Source organism: Lolium rigidum, chromosome 3 (assembly GCF_022539505.1).
Source record: "Lolium rigidum isolate FL_2022 chromosome 3, APGP_CSIRO_Lrig_0.1, whole genome shotgun sequence".
Lineage (NCBI taxonomy): Eukaryota > Viridiplantae > Streptophyta > Magnoliopsida > Poales > Poaceae > Lolium > Lolium rigidum.
In genome coordinates this window covers 305,028,347-305,049,247 of record NC_061510.1, presented here as the reverse complement: position 1 = coordinate 305,049,247, position 20,901 = coordinate 305,028,347, and the positions used below count along the sequence as shown (strand labels likewise).

The 20,901-nt window shown below is 42.9% G+C and overlaps 1 pseudogene; it reads left to right on the top strand.

Annotated features, from left to right (window-relative positions):
* Positions 1-7,143: 7,143 nt before the first annotated feature.
* LOC124696786 overlaps positions 7,144-20,901 on the top strand; it is a 28,375-nt pseudogene continuing 14,617 nt past the window's right edge.

Sequence of the window (20,901 nt, the reverse complement as noted above, 5' to 3'; positions counted from 1 at the left end):
AGATAAAACATGGGTGCGCCCGACCGAAAACACCCAATCCAGCAATCTTCGGGCATTGATCGTACAATGAATTTCGCCGGCAGGACCTTCCGAAACATGACAATCCAGCCAGCCCGGTGGGAAGAAGCTTTGGCGCGAGAGAAACCCTAGGACAGCCACCTTTATTAGGCAGAACGGCAGGCCCCCTCGCCGCCGCCCACAAGTCGACATCATCGGCGGGAAGAGGAAGCCGCCATCGACCACAGACCCATCGACGAGCCGTCCGCCGCCACCCCCAAAACCGAAGAAGGCCACCAACATGAGCCGTCGGAAGGAGGGGGCGCAGAGGACTCACCGGCCACCATCGGATCTGCAGCCTTCGGGGTCACCCCCGCCAACCAGTGCCATGGCAGACACGGAGCCGAGATTCGACCACAGTGTTGCCCGCGCAGCCACAGCTTCCGCCTCCTCTACCGCAAGATCCCGAGACCGCCGCCCCGACGCCCAGCTCGCCCCGACGCTGAGCCGGCGACCAGGCCGACATGATGACCTCCACCACACAACCACGCCTCCACGACCGCTCACCCCCACAACCTTCGGCGGCAAGGGTGTCGCCGCCACCGCGTCGACCTCGTGGCAGTGGCAGCGGGATGTGGCTCGAAGGTGAGCCCACCGCCGGCAGTTAGGGTTTCCCCGGCTCGCCCCGTGCGGGAGCGACGCGGGGTCGGGGTCCCTTTCACACTATGGTGTACCATGTGATCTTCTGCTCCTCCCATTCGTCCCCATGTCTCCCAGGATAGCAGAATGTGGAAAAGGGCGACCAAAATCCTAGCTCCGGCGGCTGTCCCCTACAGCCAGGCCCTCGGCCGCATAGGCCCCTCACCGTCTTGGCCCCTTCCGGCCTCCCCCGCTGCTCCAAGGCGGCCAGGCCCCAGTGCCCAGCCTCTGCCCTCCCGCTCCGCGCCTATGCTGCTCCGCAACTCGCCAGATTCGCTTGACCGCTCCGTCGAATTCTCGGCCGGCCACCGTCCAAGAAGGTGCCCGTCCTCATCCAAACATCCACAAGGCCACAACGGTAAGGACCAATAGGGTAACATGCAACAACAGTTCAGCATGTATGCTATGTGTGTTAATGTAAATTTGTGAAAATATTATTGGTAATGTGAAACTGCCTCTATAGAATATCAAATTGGCCCACTATTTGTGTTGATGTAAAAAAAAAAATTGGTAGTGAATTAAATTGTTGTACATAATTAGTGATTTATGTTTATAAGCGGACTTGCGTAGGCGCGTCTGTACCACCCACTAGCCCGTGCGCCGAGGCGGACATAAACTTATGTCGCATGCCATATACAACTAGTTGAATGCTCGTGCGTTGCTACGGTTCAACAAAATTAGACCATACATTATTCAAAATCATTTTTGGTTGGATTTTATTCATTTGCAACTACTCTCCCCGGTTCATACTAATTGACTCAAAGTGGAGTCAATTTATTTGGATTAGAGGAAGTATTATTTTCTAGCATCTACTCGGTCCTGTTGACTATCACCCACTCTTCAAATTTGTTTCCTCTTTACACATTTAAAATAATGCACGTGCAACTTGCATATATACTCATGCTTGTGTAGTTTGTGCTGATGCGACCTCAATTTGCATCCTTATGTTTTAGTATATGAGTCAAATATAATCATTTTGCTTGTGGATATAATGTGGCCCTGTTTTTATATTAGATTCCAATATTCTTTTAACAACAGATAATTTATTGGCCAAGAAATGCAAAACACGGGAAAACTCATATATGAAACGATAAATGAAGCTACTGGATTGAACCAATAGTTTCCATTTCAAACTTTGACATTATACATGTTGAGTGATCATAAAAAGTAATAAATTTTCCGAAGAAACCATATAGCAAACTCATTTGTAGCTATTACACCAGTGGATATATATGCCCACTATGGCATGCTATATGGATAAGGAAAACAATGCTTCAAGTTACTGTTGTAAGTAAGGATTATGAACTTTATCAATCATTGACCATCTAATGACCATCTAGTGCTCATAACAAAGCTATTAAACATTAGATTCTTTCTACCGTCATTGTTGACGTGGCAGCTGAAATGTCACCAATTTTCTGACCGGAGACCTCATAGGAATCATCAATCTTTGTAGAGCATCTTACTTCATACCGAGGGGGGGGTGATCTTGGAACCATTTCTTATCATGACTGCAATTGATATTGAGATGGCTAGATCAGCTGCCATAACAAGATTCCTTTCGTTGCCACCATTTTTGTCATCTAAATGCAGAAGAATGATGAATAGTTAACTCTGTAGAAGTGCGAGAAAACTGAATTTGTTCATTATATCAATTTTAGTGGCACAAATAAAGTTGCTCCCTAAACATGTGAAAGAAATGCTAGTACGTTTTAACAACCCTAAAAAATCCAAAAAGTTATTCCAAGCAACGTTTAGAGCCTTCTTTATATGAATGTATTCTACTACTGATTCCTTGGCAGAATAGGCATGTGTGATTCACCTTGTCAATCTACAAAATAAGTGAATAACGGAGGCTGGGTGTTAATAGAGTTATGCACATCTTTGAAGTATAATTGTGCATGTTGTTGCATCCATAAGTAGGACCCATGTGGCCATGTCCAAGAGTTAATTACATGCATGATCGAAAATATTTTTGTTCAAAAAATGATGTATTTATGTTCTCTTACCTTTCCTTTGCGGAATGAATGCATAGCACCTTCGGTCGATGAGGAACCTTTTATAGACAAAAGTCTCATGTTTCGTAAGTGATTTTAACACTGACATTTCAAAGGAAGTGGAAGATCTATTTAGTCCTTCCAAAAGAGAACCATTTTGTTTTCTCCTTTTAAAGTATAATTCCCCATCATCACCAATTTCATAGCATTAATATTGCTAACACTAACAGAGCCTTGCTAAAACCTAAAAAATGTAATTCAGACGAGTTGACTAACAAGGGAGTTAATTTATGAAACCCCACGCCCTCATAAAAATTACTAAAATTATTCTCGAAGAGATAAAAGGAAGGAGAAGAACCATACCATGCATTAACAATAGTATGGGATGACAAATGTGAGACCAGAAGAATACATTCCATTTGGTGATCCCGAATTCCCGATTAACCGGTCCTCATAAATAAGCTCCAAAATATGGGTATATAAATCCATCGCCACAAATCTGAATCTATCCATAGCTATTATTGTGGATAACATAAAAATAATCATGCAAAGTTTATCTTGCAAAACTGTACATGTATTTCTAAGCTGCATGATAACAGTCACACCCAACACACAGTTCAGGTGGTGCCTAGATAGTCGTGTGTTGAAAACTAAAAAGATATACTAACCCATACATAAATTGGGGCATGGCTTGGAAGGAAGTAGTGGTCTTGTGACCTCGCTTGATAGGAACGTTACATGTGCCTCCTTAACCCGGAGAAGCTTCAGGAACCAGGACCTCCCAAGTGTCCACCTCAAGACACGCGTTGGCCTCTTCCTTAGTGCCTACCTTAAGCTAAATAACTGATGATGAACGAACTTGATTTTACCTAATACAAATATAGCTGAAATTAAAAATTAAACAACCATAAGCCTCATGCGTCTGGTCCTTATTTATAAGACGTAGTGGGCATATCCTAGCGGAAGTTAACATTGCCACAACAACACACGAGTACACCAAATAATTCAACCCGGGCAATCACTTCTTGAACATCCCTAATTGCAACCCTTCACCAAAGAATTTGCTAATCTAAGCTAATGCAAAAAAAAGGCAAATCAGACAACCACCATATCAAGGAACATGGTTTAATGATATTGGAATCACCAGTTTGCTCTTCCCCATCACCACTTTGGCTGCTCGAGTTCACGAATGAGCTCGCAACTTCTTGTGGCGGCACCCGCTTCGGCAGAAGAGGGCCTAGCTACACGAATGTCGCGGTAGATTGTGGTTGCGAGGAGGAATCAAACCGGCACGGTAGAAGGCGCCGCTTCTCTTCCGCATCGGAGGCGAAACTGTTGTGGCCTCCCAATCCCTTCTCACATTTGGCGTGAGTACCGTCGTTGAAAAGGAAAATTATACTGTAGCAAGGTGATAAAGGAGACGTGATTTTCAGGTAATTGATTGGATCTAATTGATTTTTGCATGATGTGCGGCCAACTTGTGGGTTACGCTCTGTTGGAATCGGATCCCAGTGCAAACAAAATCGGTGACACAGAGAAGATCCACAAGTCAGCGCTCAAATCGGACGCGAGGAGAACATAGTTATAAAGAAAAGCGATATTTTTTTGGTAGTATGCGGATGTGGTAGGATTAGTTACGAAAGAGATTAATTATATATATCTATTAACTGTCTATCAAAATCCTAGATTTTTGGGGTTGTGCGGTAATTTTTGGTGCTTGATTACAACGATTGATACCCTCGTTGATATGTGAGGCGGGCCATAGTGCTAGTATCATAGGTAGTATCATACATTCTAGGCTCACAAAAATAATGATGTGGCATGTAATTAAGGAGGAGAGATAGAATTAGAGATCATAGGTGAATACTGTATCATAGCGCACATTACGACAAAAGTAAATAACAAATAGATCTTGTACATAGATTTACATTGGAATTCTACAAAATAATAAATTTAGAAGGTTATGATACTACTCTATAATACCACCCACTAGAGAGATAGTATCATAGATAAGTATCATATGCATGATACTATAGTATATGATACTATGCACTATGAATATTGATACGTGATTGATAACTAATAAATGCTCGTGATTGATTTTTTAAGAGTCCTTGTATTAAAAGGAAAGAATAGATTGTATCTCGATTTTGTTTTGGCGGTGGGATAGATGCTTGAAAGAGCGAACGGTTTGGATGCTTTTTAATGATGACCATCAAACACTTAAGTGACAAAGGACCAACTCTCATATCTATCTACATACTTAAAAAGGAGGAACATGTTCCCTATTCTCTCTACCTCTCACTACGTCAAAATCTTCGTCGTACGCTTCGTCGAGCGTTCCTTTTCCGCACGGGCTCAACTGGGCCGAAGCCTAGCTACCTCATCGTGATGGAACCTGAACACAACACCCAAAACCCTCGCTCCTGAGCTCGTCATCTGCAATCCCAATTTGGCGCCTGTTGCGCCCGTTAGCGCAGAAAGCCTGCGTGAGGTGAGTGGTGGGCCGAGGCCTGTTAGCCTCGATGTCGGCCGGAGACAGCAAGGAAAAAGCCGCCGGAGAGGAGGAAGAAGAAACGGAATAGACCTCGCCGCCGACGGATCGCCAGCGTGGGTACTTAGGGTTCCAGGTGTGGGTTAGGGAGGCCGTAGGCGGCGGTGGACCGGCGGTGGGCTATGGTGGAGGAGGGCGGGGCGGCGAGGTACCGCGAGAGTGGTGCCGGCCGTGGGTGGTGGCGGCAGGAGGCCTGGCCGGCTGTGGAGGCGGGGGATCAAGAAACTAATCGAGAGGAAGAAGAAACGCAGGGAGGAAGATGACCACGTGCTGTTATTGGGCCTGGCCCGTGGTGCTCTCCCCGCGGGCGTCAACGGGTTTGGTGACGCGTAAGGTGTCAAATAGGAGCTCCCCTCGTCATCCTCCTCCCCCTGCTCCACGACCCGAGCCGCCGCGCTGCACGAGCTTGCCCGTCGCCGTCGCGCGTGTCTCCCCAGCGCAACTGCCTCAATCCTGCACGTCGGTGGCCAGCACGAGCCATCACGTGAGGCCGCTACGCGAGCCTGCCCGTCTCCTGATGTCGCGAGAGTCTCCCGGTGGCGCCGCCATCACGCGAGTCTCCCCGGTGCCGCCGCCTCGATCATGCACGCCATCGGCCGCCAAGAGCCAGAAAGCGAGGCCGCCATGCGAGCCTGCCTTTCACCGTCCTGCGAGTCTCCACAGCGCCACGGACGTTGCGTGAATCTTCCTGCTACCGCCGCCTCGATCCTGCACGCCATCGGCCCCCACGTGCCAGCACGCGACGCCGCCACGCGAGTCTGCCCGTTGCTATGTACCGCAATCCGCTCCATTGATGAGCTCCACCGATGCTATCGGCTGATGAAGGAGCTTGGGCATGTTCGACACCCGTGCGTGTTGGCGCTCTGAGCTGCTTCTCCTTGGCCTGGAAGAAGGCTCTTCCCCTCTTCCATGGTTAGAGCATGTCAAGCCGTCTCCCCGACGAGGCCCCCGGCAGAACTTTTTTTCATCCGGACGGCGAAAAGTGGCTCAATCGCGCCCCCGGATCCTCGTTTTCGCCCGGATTTGGGTTGTCATCCATCCGGCTAGGCAGGTCATCCCCGCCCCCCCGGGGCGCGCTCGGGGAGTCCGGAGGAAACAAAAACGCGCAAAACATCGAGGAAAGTTCCCGCGCACCTGTTGGCCTTGACTTGTCGGTGAGAACGGCCGATCGTCGTCCTCATCGCATCGTCTTCCACGCGCTGTAAAAGCCTGCCGCCGGTCAGTCTTTGCCGGACGCATCGCTTCCACGTGGCGAGTTAATGCCGTTGCCTCGAATTCACGCGTGGCTCCCTCTATTTATCGCGGAACTACCGCGTCTGGCCGCATTCACCACCGTCGTCTCCCTACTCTACCCAGCCCAAACTTCTCTCCCCAATCTCCTCGAGCGAGCAATGGCGGGCTACGGCGATGGCGAACAACGGCTTCGGTCGGCGGTCACTGCACCAATGGGGGGCGCGACTACTGCACATGGCGGGCTACCCAACGCCGCCGGAGTTCCGCGCGTCCGGAGGATGGCGCCTGAGCGCGCGGGGGGGGGGGGGTCCCAATCCCGCCTCCTCCGGTGGGAGGCGACACGCTCAACACCGAGATCGACGCCGTGCTCGTCACCCTCAGCGACGAGCAGCGCACAGAGGAGCGCTTCTTCCCCGACAATTACGCCGGCTGGAACGAGTTCTTCCGACGAAGGTATGAACGAGAACTCGCTGCGTACAACGGTCCTCCTCCTCCTCCATCGTGTAACAACGCCGCCGTGCGCCGCCGCTGGTGGAGCGCGCTGGGCCGCACCCTCGAGAATGTGCTCGCGCACATCGAGGGTAGCAAGTACCCCGTCCTGGGGATGCCGACGCCGCCGGCGGTGCCGTCCGTGTTGCACCGACACGGAAGCTCCTGGATGCCATGGCGCATGGCATCGTCCTCCTCCTCGGGGTCGGCATCAAGTTCGGCGACGCGCAGCTGCGGCTCCGCTCCTCCAACAGCGACGCCGAGGACGACGCCAAGGACGACAGTGAAGACGGAGGTGAAGACGGAGCCGGCGTTGCGTCCGCCAACAGAGGGCGCAGCAGCGGCGCCCTCGTCATTCGCAAGGGGGCGCGCACCTCGTCGTCACCGGCGCGCGGGAGGAAGAGGAAGGCGAAGAAGGAGGGCACATCGGCTGCTGCGTCTGACCTCGCCACCGAGGAGGCCGCGCGGGTCGAGGAGGCGGCAGTGGCCGAGGCGATCGCGAGGTCCCTCCAAGACCTCGTGCCCGCCGACAATGCCCTCCCCATGGACGCGGCCCTCCGCATGACTGGGAGAGGGAGGAGGCGAAGCAGCAGCGGCGGCTGCTGGACCTGGCCGCCGCGAGGTGCCGTGCCGCTGCGGCCGCACAACCCGCCAGAGGCGCGCCGCTCATCAAAAGCTGGAGGACTCCAGCGAGGATGAGTGGTACAAGCCGTTGCCGCCGCCACGCCTCGGCAACCCTAGGCAGGGGTCCAGCCGTTGGGCTCCCGGCGAGAGCAGCCAGCAAGCGCCACCAATGCAGGACGGCGGTAACTCCAGCGACGACGACGACGACGGCGACTACACGGCGTTCTACCGCCATTTCGGCATGTAGAACGCCGTTTTTAAATTTTAGTTTATGTTTCCCTCTGGCCGAATTCAAATATATTACGAATTCGGCCTATATATGTAAAAACTCGCCTATATATATCAAATATCTCTAAATTTCGCCTAAGTTTTAACGTTTTTCGTCTATTTTTGTTTGAATTCAAATACATTCGGTCTTTCCACTTGGCTCGCCGCTGGGAAAATGGGCCTCCCCAGGTCAAGTTTTACATCCATTCGACGCTAAATAACGCCGGATTTCGGCCTGGGGAGCCCAACGGCTAGAGATGCTCTTAGAGTATCAAATCCCCATGGCCACCTTGTTTCCACTGCTACATATGGGACGATTGACATGATGTACTCCACTGACTAAAATAGACCAGGTAGTTTCAGTTCAAGTTATTCAGTTAGACAAGGTAGTTTTAGCCAAACTCAGAGGTAGCACAGATTGATAAATGGAGCATGGTGGCTGTGGCTCTGCTGATCCCCCATTAGGTTTCACTCTCCTTTGCCCTTGTGATGATTCCATTTTGTTTCCGGAGATTTTCCTTGATCATGTTTCTTTATTCTCTTGCTTCTTATTATCGTGACTAGGTTTACTTTGAGGCTGATCATGAATATGAAATGGTTGGTCATCTATGGTATTGTGAATTCATTAAATCAGTATCAACTTGTAGTATTAGGATGGTGAGATTAGTATTTCAGTTTTATTCTGTTCTAGAAGAATGGAGATTTTTATTCTCGTTGGATTTTATGTGGAATCTCATATCTATCTGAAAGCGTATTTTCACATGTACAACGATTATTTACAATAGCTGAAACACGATGGTTTAATTATTTATGGTCAATTCATAGCACTGACCACTTCTTACTGCCATCCTTTCTTGTGTCTAGGAAGAGCTCACTCTGATATCACAAGGTAGGAAAGATCACATTTTACTAATGGCCGATGCTTATTTCTGGAGCTATCATCAAGTTTTCCTAATTGAATCATAGTTCCACGTATATAACCTTTCAATACATAGAGCAAAATATGACTCTTTGTTTTCAACTTTTCATATTATGCAGATCAATTATCAATCAGTACCAAGGAAAAAAATAGCGCGCTATAATAAAATAGCGTCAGCCGAAAAATATGCTATTAACGTGCTATAGCGTGCTAATAGCGCGTTATAGCACGCTATAGCGTCGAAATGATGTAGCGTGAACTGTCTAAAAACGCTATAGCGTGCTATTAGCAACGAAATAGCGCGCTATTTTTTTCCATGATCAGTACCCTCCCGTTATGTAGATAATTTAGTTGTCATATGGGTTTTGGGGTATGTGTTCTGAATAGGTCGAGGTTCTGCAATGATTTGTGCCCTAATCAGAAAATTTATATTTGAATAACACAATTCAACATGCTTAATTTTCAGGTTATGGTATCTTCAGGTTTGTGCCCTTATCAGACAATTTCTATTCGAATAAAACAATTCTTGTGTTCGTTTGGATGGCTTGAATTATTTTGAACATTAATGTTCCGATGTATATGTTGCAAATGACAATGCTATAATTTTCTAAAACATCTCAAATCTCTGAATATTACATTTCTCTGTTTGTGGATGGCAAATATTTTAATCTGGTGCTTTAGCGACAAATGGTGGTCCATACACCGGATGAGATAAGAAGCATGAGGATTCAAATCCACTTGGCCTACCAGGTAGTGGCACAGTCTTGAACGAATTACCGCTTTTTTCTTCCGGTCGCTGGTGAGGGGATTCCCGTTGGTTTGCATGTTGCGGCATTTCTGAGATTTATTTAGGGCAGATTTCCGTTGTTTTATGGTCTGTTTGGAGGTTTATATTGCTACTTTGTCATGTAGACCCTTTTATTCATGATCTGAATCAACATGAATAGTAGAATTGAAGGTTTATGAGGACGTGCCTAACCTGAAATACCACATGATTTCTTTGCACCATATGCATTTTCCAAGAGGTGCTGATCAATATAAATTATCTACGGATCAGGGTGCATATGAATAACTCATACACACAATTTCTACAGATTACAATGGAGAGTCAAAAGACCGACATACTACTTTTATCGAATGCATGCAGGAGCACTATAGCTGCCCCATTATATTAGAGGAGAAAGAAATACACTACAAGAATATAAAACCTAATCATTGCTACATTTTTCCTTCTGTTTGTTTCATATTATATTTCATTTCTTGGGTGCACACAGTACACTGATCATTATATTAAAAAAGATGTTCTTTTACAAAAAAAAGAATCCTAGAACCCATGAATAGTTTGTGCGTAATATCTATTTGAGGTTTGATGCTCCGATGGTGCTATGACTGCAAGATATGTGAACAAAAAGAGATGAGTTTTGAGTTTTTACCATGCAAGTTAATTATAGTTTTTTTTATCAAATTACATTTCAATTAGACAAAGTCTGATCTTATTGTTCTCAGATATTATGTGGTTATTTTTTTTCTATGCTCTCTGAGTCATGTTTTAAGTTTTGACACTTATGTTCTGATTTTTTGTCAATATCGAAATAATCTCGCATGCTAATTGTAGAATGGTAAGATGTTACGAAGTACTAAATTTCAGGATGTTGCCGTTGTATGTTCGAATTGAGTGGAAGATGAACCACTCTCAAGGGTATGTTATTACATGTATTCACCATATGTTTTGTTTCAATGCATCAATTTAACCATGTGCATTTTTCAAGCAGGTATGGAAGCCGCAACTTATCTGCACCCATCAAAGCAAATCTACAATTTTCTTTGAGTAGAAGCGGAATTATTTCTCTCGATAGGGCAGAAGCAGTGATTGAGATGACTGAATGGGTTGAAGTTCCAAAGAAGAACTTGACTCTGGAGAGTAATACCACGGATCAGACTTTGTCTTGAATCAGGAACATCTGATAGTGCAAAAGATAGTAAGGGGGATTTGAGCTCAGGAAGTGATGCAGATAATTCGAGCAGTACGAATGATGAAAGTAATGCGCAAGATACTATTACAGAAAAGGTGTTAAAGAAAAGAACCTTCAGGTTTCCGCTGAAGATAAACCATACTCGGTTGGTAAATTGATGCTACTATTGATAGATATGGTGTAATTCCATGGCCTTACAGGACATGCCGCTCCCTGGACGAAGATATACCTGGAGTAATGGACAACAAGAACCGATCCTTGCAAGGCTTGACCGAGTTTTGTTCAACCCGCAATGGGAGGATTTGTACCCCATCAGTGATCTCTCGTCACTCAGCACTAACATCTCGGACCATTGCCCCTTGCTGGTGACATGTTCTGCTGCCAGACCCAGGTCCTTTCGGTTCAGGTTTGAAAATTTCTGGGCTAAACTCCCAGGTTTCATAGAAGTGGTTCAGGAGGCTTGGTCCAAACCAGTGAGCACAAGCAATCCCTTTCTAGTAGTGGACGCTAAACTCTCGGCTACCGCTAAGGCTTTGAGGAGTTGGGGGCAAAGGAAACAAAGTCAGTTCGCTCTGCTGTTCCAGATCGCAAACGAAGTTATCTTGCGCTTTGATGAGGCACAGGAATTTTGACCTCTTTCGGAAGGCGAGAGAAAGCTGCTGTAATATCCCAGGTATTGGGGTTACAAAAATAGAGGAAACAGATGTGTGCATTGCATTCATGCATAGAAAATCTGGGGAATTTTCACGCTTTAAAGTAAAACAGTCACAGTAACTGAAGTTTCACTTGATCTTGGTGGAATTGAAGTAGCTCATCAAGTCAAGCGCTATAAACCTCAATGTGACTTTGCAAAAACTTTGTTTTGGGTAGAAATGATTTGATCTAAGGGGTTAGATCAAATGAAACTATTAATCAACACAACAACACTTTACTCAATGATCAATTACCTGATCTTATAAAAGATTATAATAAGGTAATCCTTGCCATAACCCATGAACATCAATCTATTTGGAAATCAAGTAACAATAATTGGAGAAACTATTCTTCACTTATCTTCTCCATGTCTTAAAAACTATCCATGATCCTACCATGAAACTCCATGGTACTCATTCCACTTCAACATTGGAATTATCACAAGGAGGTCCACTCAAGAAGTATATATTCTTCTATATTCCATATTATTATACATCAAACCAACAGAGATGAGAGTTCCATAGTATTTATCAGAGAAGCAATAACAAACCTTGAGCTAAACCTTGGATATACATCCAAGTATTCAAATCATCATCTTCAAGAGGAACCCTAGAGTATCATTCAAGTCCTTCCCAAATGAGTGAGACCATTCATACCACTCTTATCTTTACCTATTTAAGACTCAAGGACAATCATTGAATTAAAGTATTAGGTTGAAAACCATTTCCCTTGGAGTGGTGAGATAACCTAATATCACATGGAATAATACCATACCCTGAATTGATGAGGTGAGGAAGAGACTAACCCAATTAAACTAGACAAATGAAACCTTAGCCTAGATACCTAAGGAGATATTAGGAGTACACCATAAACCCTAGGATAACCATTCCTAAATGAGAAAGCTCAACCTATGGTGTTATACTCAAGATAATTGAGACAACCATAACTATGCCCATTCAAGGAACTATAAAAGAAAGTATATATTTAGTTGATCAATACAACACTTGATCTTGAGAGTGAGAAACCCATTCAAGGAGAGATACCTTAGTAAGTCCAACCCTGATCATTATAAATTGTGTAATGATCATAAACCCTAAGAATTTGAAGTAAAGATATTAAGAACAAGATGATCATATATAATCATGCTTTGGAGATATGTGAGGATAAGTTAAACCCTACTAGTATAAGGAGATCCCATTTCCACATTAAATTATAGGGAGATCACTAGTAAGAAACTCTAGATTTATATCCTAACCTTAACTTGTGAATCACTTGGTGATCATAAGAAGAATCCTACCATATCCATACTTGAGAAACTAAACAACCTAAGAAAACCTTAGAGTAAAACTCCATACTTTATATGGTGAGAAACCAACCATCCATTTGACCAAAGTTAACTATAAAAATAAGTAATACCAATATAGTTACTTTAATGATAAATTGGGGATAAAAATAGAAGATAAATTGGTAGAAGATAAAATCAATTCTCAAATCCTTAGTAATTAGGGAAGCACATGAAATATTAAGCAAGTAAACACCTTACCATGGTTAGGGGAGTTTAAACCCTAGCACATGCAATATGGAGACACCCCATCTCTATAACCTAGAAGTAAATCTCAACCCTAGTTTATATATCACTATGGTGATCATAATACAAACCAGGCCATAGTTGAGAGTCAAACCAACTGTCATTAGGTGAATCTCATTAGAACCCTAGGATTGCTCACAAACTACATCTTATGTTTCAATTATGAACCTAAGATTAACCTAGTGTTAAATACCATAATTAAAATCATATGTGTGATCAATCACTTATCCTCATAAGTCAAAACCAAGCTATGTTGAGAATAATGTTCACCCTAGAGCATTCAAGATAGAATTAATACAATTCATTAGCACATAGTTATGCACATAAAATAATAGGCAAGTGACAACCTTTTCAAATAGGAGGTCAAATCCTTAGAGATGTTTTAACACATGAACCTATGCCATTAAGTCACCCCTTATTTAAATTCATTAATAAGTACTACTTTGGGATTGTTTCATACAAAGTAATACCAACAAAACTCCATATATCACTAAGTAATAAAATTATCATATGGAAAACAATTTTTAACATTCTTAAAGATAATAGTCAAATTCAGGTCCATATGGATATTTGAATTCAAAACCCAATAATAACCACTAAACCAAGGTTATAATACTCACATTAAATTTTCTAATACATTATCTAATTGGATGATGAATCTTGGGCTATTCCTTGTATTATTCAATTAAGAAATACCTGCAACATAGAAAAGGATTCAAATTTGAATTTAAACCAGGAATTAAAATAGAATTTGAAAACGAGAAAAATAAAAAAAAACGAGATAAAAGAAAAGGGGAGAAAGGCCTTACCCGGCTACCTAGACCTTGCCAAGCCGACGCAGCCCACCAACCAGCCCAACTACGGCCCAACCGCACCAGCCCAGCCACGGCCCAACGTGGCCCGGGTAACCCTTCGCGTGGATAAAGACGAGAGGCGTCGTCTTCTTCGTCTCCTCCACTCGACGCACAGGAGCTCGCCACCGCGACGAGGTGAGCCACGTCCCGTGGTCGTCGCCGCCGATTCTGACCGCCAGCACACTCGGGAGGACCTATAAAACGCGCTGGAGTCCTCCATTTCCCTTCCTCTGTTCTAATTTTGCCCCAAATCGAAACCCTAGCGCGGCCCTGCCTCCGACGTCGTCGCCGGTAGAGACCTCCCCAGGCCAAGCCGCGACCACCATCGTCACCGCCATCCTCGACATGGTCTTCTCGCAAAAGGAATCGAGTCAGGGCGCCCCGTAGCGTCGTCAGCAACCATTTCCCTCCGACGGCCGGCGCCATGGATTCCGGCGATACAAGCCTCCATTCGCCTCGCCGTCAAGCCCGGCTGTGTTCTCGGTGAGCCACGCGACCTCCCCTGCATGCTCGCTAAGCTCGATTGCACGCCGTAGCTTCGCCGCATCGAGCAACCCGTATGTACTGCCGCTGTTTCTCGCCGCCGGGCACGCTCCGGTGACCATACCGGAGCGGCGCCGTCACCATTGGGTTCGCCTCGGCGTCTCCTTTCCAACGAAACCGCACACGCCCCGCGGGCGCGCTCCGGCTCGGCGAGTACCGTCCCCGGCCGCCGGTGAGGCACGGGGTTGCCACCTCGGCGCCATGTGGCCTCCAGCGTGGGCATGGACCCACCGGCCGGTGGTCGTGGGTAGCCACTGGCCGGGTACACTTAGTCATTTTTCAGTTTTAATTCAAATTCATTAAGTTACTGAAACTTTGCCAATTTATCAAAAATGCATTACAACTCCGAAAAATATAAATGAGTTATCAAAATTCTTAGAAATAAAAATCTATCCAATAAAAATATAATATGTAATTTTTATTTTTAATAAAAATTCAATTATTAAATACTTGTTATTTAAGTTTTATTTATTAATTCCAAATTCAATTAAAATTCAAATATTGGAAAAACTTTTTAATTAAGTAAAAACCAGTATATAAATAAAGAAAACAATAAAACTAATTTTATTTAATTGTTGACTTGTTAAATCCTTATTAGAAGGATTTAAACGCAATTAATAAATACCTTAATTATTAATTCATTGAAAATAATAAAATGCTAAATCCAATATTAATTTTATTTCAAAGTTATTAATCACTTCAACCTTAAAGTGAAGTTATTAATTCAAGAACTTTAGGGTATTTAGAAAACCCTAATTTCATAAGTAATAGAACCAGGAACCCATCATTCCATGTGATCCCTAAAACCCTAATATCATTAGGAACCCTAGCTCCATTATTACATGTAAACCCTAAATGACTTCTAAACCTAAACCTAGGTTAGAATATGTAATCATGTACTTACTTCTGATCCACAAAACCATAATTAACAATTAAATACTTGTTATGTCCTCATAATCTGTAGGAGCTCTTTTATCAATCATTTAGTATCCCATATATGCATCCCTATCCAACATGGTTAATCAAATAGGGTCAACCAAATGCAAAACCTAGCTCATATCCTTAGAAGTATCATCTTTAAGTAACTTTAATTATCATCACACCAATGTGATGAACCCTAACAGCACTCATACCTACTATTTTACTTTACATAACCCTGTTCCACTAAACCCTACTAGTGTGTGATGCTTATGAACCATCCTATTTAGGAACCAACCATTCCTTACTTAGTAGATCCAATAGCAAACCTAGACAACCTCAACCCTAATTGATATACTTCTTATTATTTAAGAAGTATGTTCTTCAAAAGTTATTCTTTTGAAGAAAATAAGGAATCATCACCAACCCTGCTTATAGGGACCTAAAAACCCTAGCCAGCTATCATTAACAAGATAAACCAACTTTGATTATCATACTTGTTCCTTATTAAAGAACATGTTCTTCAAAAGTTATTCTTTTGAAGTATATGATAATTAATCCTTAACCATGCCATCTAGTACTAAAGCTCGACCCACTGTTCTTTACTTGATAACATTATGCCAATTATCATTCTTTGTGTGCTCAATTGATTATTATTCTTTATTATCTACCTGTTGATAATACCAAGTAATCACACCTGAATAAGAACCTTGTATGTGAATCACTCTAAAAGTGCAACACACCCTAAACTAATCATACAACTCACTGATCCTAAATCATCGGGGTTAGATCACGCTTAGAGCGATTGCATCTCATACTTATGCATTATTGCATCCTTGGCAATCTTTTAAACATCGTCCTTACCGGACGATGATGCTATTTCAGAATTTGGAGTTATTGCGTATCGAAGACCTTGATTGCATAATCTTGCGAGTCAAGAAAGGCAAGTTCATCGCTTGCTCATGTCATTTGAATATCTTTATCAAATTACTTGCAAAGTACTATGATTATCACTATTGCATAAAAACCAAAACCACTACTTTCATAACTATGAATATGACTATGTGGTTGGCAATGGAACCATGGATTGTGTTGATATGGTGGAGGTTCCATTGCAAGGGTTTATATCCATCTAGGATTAAACAACAAATGTCGCCGATGATTCTTGTGCTGTAATACCCGTGTTAACCATAAGATCCGGAGTGGGACGGAGTAGTCAAAAGTGTTTCCACCTCTCGTACATCAACGGATGCGCTTACCGTAGACACTTGACCCGAGGTTGGGCAAGCGGTGGGGTGGGGATCCCATTCTAATTCCCCACGGTAATGCGGTCTATGATGGATTGTAAGATGTTCGGAACGGTCTATCCATGATTGATAGGGGAAGGCATATAAAATTGTTCGGAACGGTCTACCTTAATCGGTATAGGGGAGAACAAATGCCCGAAACGGTCTCATCATGGATATAGGGGAAGACAGGTCTTACAAAAGGGTGGGTGTGCGAGGTAGCGGAGGAACATGATTGGCTAGACCTTATACCGGGCCTCACACCAAAGGAAGTGTGGACGAGAACTAGACTCGGTTGGCACCAAGGTTAAGATCTCTTATGGGTAAAGCAACACACCTCTGCAGAGTGTAAAGAACTGTGACCTGTCACTCCCTGTTCCGGGATATGGAACTGCGAACGCGGTCGGAAAGGAGCTCCATGAAGTTCTAGTAAACCGGTGAAGGCTGACGGACATAGTTCTTCCGAATAAAAGCAACCTCTTGAAGAAATAGTTATGAAAACCTGCATTGGTATTAGACTTTCTGGTCTAATGCTGTAGCTAGTGCATTAAACACCTCTTTCCTATAATGAACTTGTTGAGTACGCTCGTACTCATCCCACTCTTAAATCCCTGCTTAGATATGGAGGCATCGAAGGAGGATCTACCGTGCAACTCAAAGGCCGAGGAGTCAACAACTACTTCAAGAGAAAGGACCATGTCAGAAGAGTCAGATACCGCATCCAACAAGGAGAAAACCTAGATTAGCAATAGAAGGGGACTAGCTCCCTAAACCTAGCTCCTATTTAGCTAGAATCTATTATTAGCCTCTGTAGTTAGTGAAATACTCTACAAATAGAGTTCATGTTAGGACTAGGCTACGAGTCGTTCTTCTGGAGTTGATTTGCAGTTTTACCTCATTGTAAAGTAGGAGAGTCTGTGAAGATTTTATGTAACGAGTCAATGTTTGTAATTCTATAGACATGCCTTGGACCCGCATATGTTTCGTTGTACCACTACGAGCGATATAATACTAGTGGAACGGTGTTTCATTGGTGTTATATCAGACTTGCATACTACACCATGCAGTGGTATGCCGGGTCACCACAGTTGGTATCAGAGCAAATGCTTTGACTCTAGGATTAAAACCCTTTAAAGGAGACCTATAGGATTGGTAGTGTCTATAGGAAGTTGTCCTAGTTAAACCAAATATCCTTATGACTTGAGATGGATATTCACTTGAGAATAATCCTGACACACTCGAGTCAACATTTCTTACCTAGCTTACCAAGATAAAGTAAAGTTAGATAGCCAATCCCAAGTATGTAGAACATCAATAAGTCCTTAACACAATAGATGAGTAGATCACTGTTGGTATACAATACATGGTAGTCCAAAGAGAGGATACAACCATAAGGAAGCTATCCTATTGGAAGATGTGTACCAACATATATTATGATTAAGTAAGAGTTATTCTGATCTATAATAGAAGAGATAACAAGTGATGAAGATAATTTATCTTATATAAGGTAAATATCTTACTAGAAGATGTAGACAAATGCAAGTAATGGGTAAGTAAATTATCCAAACTTGTAAAACAATTGATAGTAAGTAATATCTATGAGTATATGAGGTAGTATAGACCATGATGAGTCAATCATGGGAGGTAAGGAAGAGAGATAGGAATAAAATATGCCTACTTACATGGTAGAGATAGAAATCATATATAATGATTCACTTGAAAGTCATTATGTGATGGACTAAAACATCATAAATAATTAAAATGAGTACAATAAGAAGCCAGTTGTTCAACAATAGTGCAAGAACTGTGTACTAAAAATATGGAAGTATGCCAAGCACATCATGACCATAGGCTTATAATAGAAACACTTGGAAGTATAGGAGTTATATCTTATTAGATATGTATTCAGAGTAACCATATTAGAACTAGAGGTATCACACAAAATAGTCCTCAATAGCACTTATATATGGTATACTATTTGTCAGTACTTCCAAAGAAAATTAGGTTAATCTTAACCATTCCAAACCACTTTGTTTCAAGTTTATTTCATTGCAAATGTGCAATGAAGGTAAAGGTTGAGACAAATAGTAGAATTCCCTATATTTGTGCTAAGTATCACGATATAAACCTATATTATGTGGTGTTATATACTACACATCAGAGCCTGATGTTTAGAGATGTCTTACTCAACTATTTTATTCAGGCCTATGATGATGTGTATTATATGCACAAAGCTGAATCTTCTTCGATTTTATTGGAATTTCATTGTTTGACTAGATCCATACATGAAGTTTGACTTTGATATGCAAATGCATGTTGCAATATCAAGTCCTTACTTGGTGCTATAGATCTAGAGGGTAATGGTAAATGTGTGAGGAAGTGACGATTTCTGAAGATTATGAAGACAAGATGAAGGTTCATGAGATAAAGGAAACAAAGTTGTGGGAAGTAACCACAATACTCTGAAAGAAGTACAATCCGAAACTCATGCTTACCTCAACAGAGGAGTACTTTAGTACAGAAGAAGCATGAAGGTGAGAAATATAATGATTATGGTGAAACTGAAGCAGATCCATAGTCAACATAGAAGAGGGAATGCATGGGAAATCACTTAGGATACTATAATCATAGTGTCAGCTAGTGGTTTTCTTGCAAAATAAACCCTGAATGAAGGAAGGTGATATATGAAATCATAGCAGACATAAGAAGACCATAGTCGATATCAGAAGACCACAATGGGTATAATATCAATACTGCGAGATAAAGTAGGAAATGTCTCGTCTAGTTGATCAGAACCTATAATAGAATTCATTTTTTAGATATCAAGTAGCCACAGTTGGTATAATAACCACAGCTGGTATCAGTTTGTATTACAAATAGTCCACGATTTAATTAGTTGCAACAAAAGTTTGTAAATAAATAAAAAGCTTGTCAGCCAAATAGCTAGATCTATAAACATTTAGTCAAAGGATTCACATTGGATGTCCACAATTGAGTGGATACACCATAAAGATTCTTCGTAAAACCATAGAGGAATATAAATCGTAAACTAGACTTATACCAATATTCTAATCATCAGTCCAATAGTTGGAAGAAAAGGAGTTGAAGAACATAAGTAAACTCCAAGGGGTAGAGTAAAGATTGAGTTGGATTACAATGACTCAATACTTTGAGAAAGATAGAAGAAGAAGGTCTGAACTGAGAGGAAGTTCGATCTTATTTTCATAAGATTGTTGAACATTACTTTCAGAAGGATGTCAGACCAGAAGCCGAGGTTCATACCTCGAGGAAGTAAGATGTGGACTATAACTTGAGAAAGTGAGTAGTACTTACTCAGAAGAATTAAAGCTCAAGTAAGTCAAGCATAAAGAAGTTGGACGAAGGAAATACAATAGGCTCAATAAAGCTCAAGAAGGCCAAATACCGAAGGAGATTGATTATACCAAAAACTAAAGTCTATTTGAATGATTCCTTTCATGGAACCTAAATAATCCAAAATAGTTATAAGTGTCAACTATAAACCATGATTGGATGGACTAAATAAGTCTAATCCATTATTAGAAAAATAAACCATCACAACCAATTCCATAGTTAGTACCTTATTAAGCACCATTACTGCAATTTTGGTAGTAAGGGTAAAACAAAGACCTATTTTATCAAATAGGAGAATGTTATCCAATTAGTCCTCAATTAAGAATGTCAGGACAAGAAGAAGTCCCAATCATTGAATAGTCAATGAGAAAGGAAACAAGCTTATAGAGTTGGAAGAAATCAATGAATCAAAGTAAGAACCATGGTTCAGAGACAAACCCTAATGGATTCCGGGAAGAATGCTGGACAAGGGATATATTCAATTATATCCGAGTGAGATCACCAAGGAGTTTGAGAAAAGATGTAGTCTGCACAAGTCAGATCCACACTCCGAAACGTAAGAGATATCAAACTTCGAGGACGAAGTTTAGTTTAAGGGGTAGAGACTGTAATATCACTACAAGAAAAGTTTCCATGGCCGACGAAGTTGAAGTCGCGCCGTGGTTGCTGGTGTACCATGGCCGACGATTTTGGTCCCTCCGTGGTGCATGTCAAAACTTTTTTTTTTTCTCGTTTTTGAGGCCACCTAGCCGGCAAAGCGGCCAAAACGTCGCGTATGGTGGCCCGGGACGTGGTGCATCGCGAATTCTCGGGTTCGCCGGCGCGAGTCAACGCAAATCCGCACCTGCCAGGGATGTAGGACCCGAGATGGCAGCCTCTGCGGCATTGTTTTTTT